The 8,597-nt window shown below is 33.7% G+C and overlaps 1 pseudogene; it reads left to right on the top strand.

Annotated features, from left to right (window-relative positions):
• The first annotated feature begins 1,846 nt into the window (after nt 1-1,846).
• Nucleotides 1,847-8,597, top strand: part of LOC118717785 — a 29,660-nt pseudogene continuing 22,909 nt past the window's right edge.

The raw sequence follows: 8,597 nt of genomic DNA, 5'->3' as shown, positions 1-8,597 counted from the left end.
TTTTATTTTATGATAAAGGGCCTTTAAACTCATAGTCAAAATACTAATATTATATTTGTTGAGACAAGATTTGAAATTGTATCAAGAGTTTTATTTTTCTGACATTTAAAGTTCTACATAATAAAGGTAAAACTTAAGTCATGGTGCTACTTAGTTTTTTAAGTATTTCTATATGAATAAAATATGGAAGAAAAAAATGCTATGTCCATTGTGTACACACATAATATTTATGAAGACGTTTATGGAAACAAATCACTATCTATTTAAATACTGTAATATTAAGATTAAAAATGAAAGCCAATGAGATGTTAGAGGAAAATAGGTAATTGTATAATACCATTTATATGTGACATCTGAAAAAAACTAAATTTGTAAAAACAAAGAGTAAAATGTTGGTTACCTGAGGCTTGGAGGTGTACCATGACAATGACAATTTTATTGCCATATAGAAGTATCAAACCGTGGTATATACATTAAACTTACACAATGCTAAATGTCAAAAATAGTTCAAGTAAAAAAATGAAAGCCAATGAACCAACTCTGCTTTGAATTAATTCTTTGGGAAAATTACTGTCATTTTATCTATGCTTAAATCTTCCCAAGGAGGGTTAATATCCTAAAAAGTTACTACCACATTTCCAGTAAAAAATCCATCGATGCTCCTATAAGAAAGATTAATATGAGCTAAGCATGACACTTATAACTCAGTTTTGTCTAAAATAGGATTGCCCTGGCCAATGTGGCTCAGTGGGTGGGGCATCATCCCTGCACTGAATACAAGGTTGCCAGTTCAATTCCCTGTGCCAGCACAGGCCCAAGCTTCAGGTCCATCCCCGGTGCCCAAGGCAGCCAATGGATGTTCCATTCTCACGTGGATGTTTCTCTCTCTCTTCCTCTCCCTTTCTCTCTCTGAAAAGCAAATTTAAAAAAAAATCCTTAAAAATAGGGTTAACTTGCAGCTGTTCTGTAGAATTTCCATGCTTATTTCTTAGGTGCCTGCAACTGTGGTACAGTTCCTGGACCAAGATGAGAAAAAAAAAATGTACTTACCAGCAATTTATAATACACTGTTTAAAGTCTGAAAGACACCTGAGGAATTCCTTTACTAGGTTGTCTGCATTATTTATTGAAAATATATAGATTGATGGTTTCCACCTGCTGTAGCAGGTTACAGCACTTGATTTTAGATACATGATCAATGGGCTATACAGGATGTCTCCGTAATCCTGTGCTTTGGCTCCGCTCACACGTATCACTTAGGTTCACAATAGTACAAACAGATTGTGTGTCTTTGACAACTGAAAAGCTGCCTTGGGGAACAGTGCCTGTCTGTGTTTGCTTTCACTTTCTCCTAATGCAGCAACTCACGTGTCCTTATTGAGGCATTGCAATCACCAGTTCCTTAGATTTTCTGACCTTAATTGTTGTAAGTTTCAAATAAAAATTGTGTAAATTTAACACACGCTTTTATGTAAAGCCAGTAGGACATGTGTTCCCCCTTTGTTAATGTATAGAACACTCTTTTAAAATTTAAGTGACAATATATTTTGCATTGCTTGAGCAACTAAACAGTTATGTTTTACTTTTCCTTATACTGCATTTTTTGTCATCTAAAACCTGAATGAAGTAAATGAAAATATGCAAACCAAAACAAATGTAGACAAAGACATTAACAATCTGTGTGATAGACATTTAAGGATAAACTGAAAGACTGAACTTTTTCTGCCTTATGAAAGAAATACCACTGGAACACCAGTGTTCAAAATATGTACTTCTTTATTTGTTTAGAAGAATTCTGAAGAAACAGAGAATTTTTCTATTTCTGCAAGAAAACATTCAAGACCAAATGAAGTGGTACAAAGTTAAGAAGGCAAGGTTGGAAAGAAGAGCAGAAGAGTACTCTGAACAGAAGCATTGGGGAAATGATCTGTTTGTGGGTGAAGATAATGAGTTCAGCACTGGACTGCAGATGGTAAAGGTAAAGCACTGATATTATAGCTGAAATTTGATGAGGCATAAATGTTTCTTTTCCAGTATTTTTTGGTATCACTTAAATATTCCCCAGTTTTTGATAAAATAAAGAGGTTAAAGTTTGTTTTGTTCTTGTGTAAATATAACTTGGCATCTACTCTAATAAAAGAGACATGTACAAATTGATCATACTGCTGTGATGCCCACCAGCCAATCAGAAGTGAGTATGCATAACAACTAAAAAGATGGCAGGTTAATTTTCATACACAGGCACGGAGCTGCCAGGCAGGGCAGGATGCCTGCTATGAGGAGGAGAGCAGGGGGCAGAGTGAGCTACAGGAGCGGTGCTCTGGCCAGAGTGAACATGGCTGGAACGAAGGCGGAAGGTGGCCCTGAGAGTGACCGCCTGGGTCCCAGGGGCTGGAGGAAAACCAGTGCCAGCATCCAGGGGAAGGAAGTACTATTCTTGCATGAATCTGTGCAACAGGCCTCTAGTTATAGATAAGAAAGCAAAAGAATGCCAGAGGTTAATTTTTTAAAACATATTTTTGTTGATTTTAGAAAGGAAAGGAGAGGGAGAGATATCTAGAAACATTAATGATGAGAGAGAATCGTTGATCAGCTGCCTTCTGCAGGTCCCCTATTAGCAACTGAGCCCACAACCTTGTCATGTGCCCTGACTGGGAATGGAACCCTGTGGCCTCCTGGCTCATGAGTCCACTGAGCCACATAGACAGGGGAAAGGTTAATTTTTTTAAAAGAGTTACAAAAAAAAAGTGTAATTCAAAAGCAACTCATAACCTTAAATGCTTAAAAATGATGGACAATTTTTGTTGTTGTAAATCCTAACCTGAGGATATTTTTATTGACTTTTAGGGAGGGTGGAAGAGAGAGAAAAAAAATCCATATAAGAGAGACACATTGGGTGGCTGCCTCTTCAATAAGCCACAACCTACAGAATAGGGATTGAACCCACAACATTGATGGGTGGTTCTATGCTCTACTCATTCAGGACACATGCCAGGGTGAGAAAATGATGGACTGTTTTAAACTAAGCATACAATATCAAGAATATAAAGAGAAGGGCACCAGGGTATAAAAATGGAGAATGCAGATACAATTGCTTTGAACATAAGTTAATAAAATGTCATACAAGAGATTTTTTCTTTTGAAGTGATTTTTTCTATGAAATGATAATCTATGATAATAAAAGTGTAATATGTTAATTAGACCGGGCCTCCTTCCAGATGACCTTTGGGACAGAGCCAGGGCTGCCAGGGAAGCCTGGGTTCAGGGTGTCAGAGGGAACTTGATACTGGCAGCTGGGGAAGGAAGGCCTACTCTTGCATGAATTTCATGCATCAGGCCTCTAGTAATAGAATAAACAAGAATAAGCCGATCAAAACAATAAAAAATAGAGCATAAATGACTAATATTTAGGGTTAAAAATAGGACCAAATTAGAACTATCATCAATTAATTTTATTAAATGTAACATAAATATTAAGAATAATATATTTATTCACAATATATACACTGCACATCAGATGCATTCAAAATAAAGTGTAACATAAAAAAAACAAACAAAACAATCATTCCAAAACAGGTTTGGAAAATATGCCTGTGGCCATGCATTTGGAGGGCCCTATTAAATAAAATAAAAAATATATAAATATAAATTATATTTTAAAGTTTAATTATACTGACATACTCTATTAATAAATCATTTCTATATAAAAAAAGTCACAGTGAAAATCATTGTTGAGATATAGATTCTAAAAATTTTCAATAGCTAAATGAACAAAGGATTAATATTATTGCAAACATGAAAAAAAACTACTTTCAGTCAACAGTTAAATAAGAGAGAGACATTCTATTGAAAACAAATTGGCAAAACATAGATTTTGTCTTTAAAAAAATGGATTAAAGTGTTTAAAAGAGAAATTAAAGTGACTAACAAGTAGGATATTTGAAAAGATAAGCAGTTCACTAGTGAGCAAAATAATAATGTTTAGTGTGTTGTAGAATTGAAAAAAAAAATATATATATATATATATTTACTGTTAATGAAAAAAGCCCTCACTCTTCTATAGCACAGAACATATTAATTAAGTGTATTTAAGGCTTATCGAACTCACTCCCAGATATTGTAGCAAATGGAAACTCTCATGTAAGTCTTAAAGACACAACCATAAGGTTTTGTGATAGCTCTGTTTGTGATAACATGAACTCAGAGGCAATGATTGAGAATGCCATACAAATATATTATGCTCTACTATTAAAAAAGATTTAGTGTTCAGTTTCCATCTTACACCCTCCCTGAGCTGAATAGAGTTGTCTTCCCTCCTGTGTGTTAACCTTGCTTGTGTACATGTTCACATATCTATCTACATGCCAAGTGCATTTTAGATTGTTCTCAATTCACTCAATAGACATTTACAAGTATTAAGATGTAATTGGCTGGAAGAGTTGTCCTGCTTGAACTTTTAATTATCTACTGAGGAAACATTGATTAACTATTCACACTAAGAAAAAGCACCTATAATGCTTTATGAAGTCTTATTCTTAATTTTATTTTATCTTTATATCTCTTATGTCTTCTTGTCTGATTTTTTTTCAATTCTTATTAATTCTGAATATAGCTACGTAGGCAATAGTTGTTTAAACGTAATCTGTTTCTATTTTTTAAAAAATATCATTCTAAATATATATCATGCTTTGATTACTTGCCTTTAAAATTGTCAAAGGATCAATATTGAAATTGGCAAGGTTATAAAATGGCATTTGTAAGCTACTTAATATATCAACTCTCACAGGTAATCATACTTACACTCTTAATAAAAATTAACCAATCTCGGTAATTGAAAGCACAATAGAAATTAGACTGACATTTCTGAGCCAATATTATGTGTGTGTGTGTGTGTGTGTGTGTATGTGTGTGTACACACAAATTAGGTTATTTGGAAAGGCTAAAGTAAGGGGATTAATTTAGTTATTGATGCTATAGTAAACCTTCAAATTCTTTACTGCTGTAGCATATACATTTTAAGTGATATAAAGTTATTGTCAGTGAGTTCATAATATTTTTTTTTGCTTAAAAGTATCATAATGCTTTTCTACAATGCAGTGTTTATTACTCACATGGAAGTAATCTAAAGTTAATCATCTACAATCAGCTGTGTTCATCTCATTGACTGGTCATTGACACAGGTTAAGAAGTGTTTATCATAGAATCAATCAGCCTTGACTTGTTATAATCTGTAAAAGAAGATTTAACCTATATGTATGGCTAGTGTGTGGTCTCTGTAACGATATCCTATTTTCATATTCTCATGCTCAATTTGCTGCAGATATTTAAAGGAGGAGAATTTTCCCACTCTAGTTGATCTGAAATCTCATCAATACATGGGACAATTCCACAGGGACTCGTGCTTGGCCTTTCCCATTATGCCAATTTCATGCCCTTTTAGAAATCTGGTTTCCAAATGTGCTTTATGATAATACAGCTAGGCCAATGGAGTTCTCATTTAGTGTGTTGATGATAAAGGTCACACATTCTCTCCAAGGAACCCTTAAGGACTATATATGACTTCGAAGCCCAGAAATATTTCAGCGACTAAAGGAAAAATAACCCCTTTAATAAAATATTCTCAGCTTAGGGATATTGGAAAGCTCTGGGGGGAAAAACACACTTTCTGCTTAATTGATCACATGAAATCTCCACTTGGTCTCAATTGCCCTATTTTATGGATGTTTGTGTCAGAGCTTTTAGAGAAGATAGCTTTAGAAGAAAAAAGATCTATGCAAATAAAAAGCATTTAGATTGTTAAGATTCATTTGTGGGTCAGTTGATAATCTAAAAGCAAAGTAGCAACCAAAAAAATTCTGATAGTCATGCAGATTTTGACAGATTTAAATTCATATAGCATATGGACACACAGGATAGATGTGTGTCCATATGCTACAGAAAGCAATCAGTAATGCACAGTTATACTATAATACCTTTGGTAGGCATATTAAGGAAAAGGGATGTTAAGTGGTGATTAAGGCAGTCATCTGTAAACAGAAAAAAAGCATCTTAATTAAAAGTGGTTAATTTTTAAAATAAATAAATTTGTCAACAAATGTCTTGGTCAATTTCTCCCACCATTTTCTTTTAATAGGCAGTAGTTTAAAATATCTTAGTCCCTGTAGCAAGTTTGCAATTATTATTGCTGATATATACATGTGGCTCAAAAGTGATATAACAAATAAATTGAAGACAAAAGTCCCTAACTCTAAAATTTCCAGAGATATGATAATCATTAATCTAATACAATAATTGAAGGGAAAATAAGAATAACCTGCATATAGAACTTGAAAATAAGCAAAAGAGATAACATGTGACTTAAAACACTACCATATAAAACATTTCAGTAGACCAAAAATTAGCAGCACCTACAAGGTGATGTGATTATCATCAACTAAGGTACTGGAGGCTGTCCAAACTGGTAGAGTATAAAAAATATCAACTGGACATTGAATAGATATGACCCTATCAAGATCATTCAATTCAATTCAAGACATTCTTGTAAGTCTAACTTTGATCAGACTGTATCATTCAGGAAAAAAACTTAGAAGATTTTAGGAATTTTAAGAAGAAAATATAAATAGGAAAAATATGTGTTTTTAGTTACTTTAAGTACTATTATCTACCAGATATACTTATGTTATGGCCTACAGCAAGATAGCCAAATTAAGACTATTAAGTAAAAGTTGTAGGGTGGCAGATTTGATTCAGTGTCTAAGTTTAATTTCCCTCATTAGAGCCACTAGCAAAATCTTTAAGATCAAATTTTCAAGGGCAGGTAGACTAGTTGTCATGGTTCAGGTGAAATATTTATAGTAAACATCAAGATGATCACCATGATTTTTCTTACTTTGGTAACTTAAAATTATCTATTTCTTTTCTTTTTTTAGTAGAAGTTTCTGTTTGTATAACAACTCCCTTAGTGTTAAGTCAACTCATGGTATATATTTATTATTAATACACATTAAATATTAAATATTTTGGCTTCCTGATTTCTTCATAAAAGAAAGCAAATCCTTCTAATTAAAATTATAATAGTGAATTTAATATAGTTTATTTTTGAATACTTCTGAATAAAATTACATGTGGAAAAAGTTAAATCAGATTAAATGTATAGAGAAAATAAATATTACAGCTAATTTTGTAATAAATTTAGTGTATCATTTATTGCCAAATATGTATAAGTAATTATAATTTTTCATTTGTGGAAGATGATTTCTGAATAATTTAGCCTGATGGGAGGAATCAGAGTAGATTTTCTTGAGGAAACTACGATCTGAAAATGATCAGAAGATAACCAGGGAAAGGTGAAGGAGAGAGTTAGGAGACAGCCAGGGCTTTTCAGGTAGGGCGATTGGTATGCAAAAGCTCCCTTTTGAAAGAGAATGTGTTAAGATGAGGAACTGAATGACTTCAAGTTAGGAAACCACAGAAATTGAAGAGAAGACAGAAATGAAGCATATCAGATATCAGAAGCAGAACACAGAGGGCATACTATGATCTGGTAAGAGTTTTAATTATTACTCTAATAAAAATCAAAGAGCATTAGTGTAAAGCAAGATTTTTTTTAAGTATTTGTCATTTTCCTTGTGTAAGATTACTCTGTTTATAAAAATCCATTATTTATTAGCGAGGGGTATTTTTTCAATTTAAAAAAAATATTTTAATTGTTTTTTTTGTTTGTTTGTTTGTTTGTTTTTTTACAGAGAGGAAGGGAGAAGGATAGAGAATTAAAAACACTGATGAGAGAGAAACATCCATCAGCTGCCTCCTGCACACCTCCTTCTGGGGATGTGCCCGCAACCAAGCTACATGTCCTTGACTGGAATTGAACCTGAGACCTTTCAGTCCGCAGTCCGATGCTATATCCACTGAGCCAAATCGGTTAGGGCAAGCTAGAGGTATTTTAGATATACAGAGTCTGATTAGATGAAGATCAAAAGTAAGATCAGTTTTACTATGGTGTGTCTGGGACAAAGGAGGAATAAAGATGGGAGAGATTGGAAAGGTATTTAGGCTACAATGTTGCCACAAGATAGCGTTTGTATTCCAAATTCCCAATACTTAGGTCTTCCAAATTTTTCTCAACATTAATGGAAACCTCTTTTTTGTTTTCAACTACAGTTTACTTCATTGCTATTTTTTATTGGTTTCAGGCCAGATTAACACCAAGTTTTCAAGGCAGACTTTAATAAGGCTGACCACTGCAAGAATCTATTATTTCTATGGACACAGTAGTCCTCAACAGCCCTCAATACATTCTAGCTTCGGTTGTCAGCAGAATAGTCTATAGCTGATGTGCATCAAGCCTAAGTGTGCTTACCCAGTTTCTGAACATCCCCAGCATGTTAGCAAGGGTATATTTCAACAACCATCTGTTCATTTCATTTACAAAAAGCAGTCTTTGTTGACTGCCCTTCTTACCTGTCTTGTCACCTTGCCTGTAGCCAGAAGCACTGAGCATGGATTATGATGAATTATTCAGAATTTCAGATACTGTGCTTGTATGTGTTGGGAGCATTAGGGGAATATATTCACTGCTATGATGGGTCTTTCCT

This window comes from Pipistrellus kuhlii, unplaced genomic scaffold (genome assembly GCF_014108245.1).
Source record: "Pipistrellus kuhlii isolate mPipKuh1 unplaced genomic scaffold, mPipKuh1.p scaffold_m20_p_13, whole genome shotgun sequence".
Classification (NCBI taxonomy): domain Eukaryota; kingdom Metazoa; phylum Chordata; class Mammalia; order Chiroptera; family Vespertilionidae; genus Pipistrellus; species Pipistrellus kuhlii.
The sequence above is the reverse complement of the archived record's forward strand: the minus strand, read 5'-3'. Positions and strand labels throughout refer to the sequence as shown.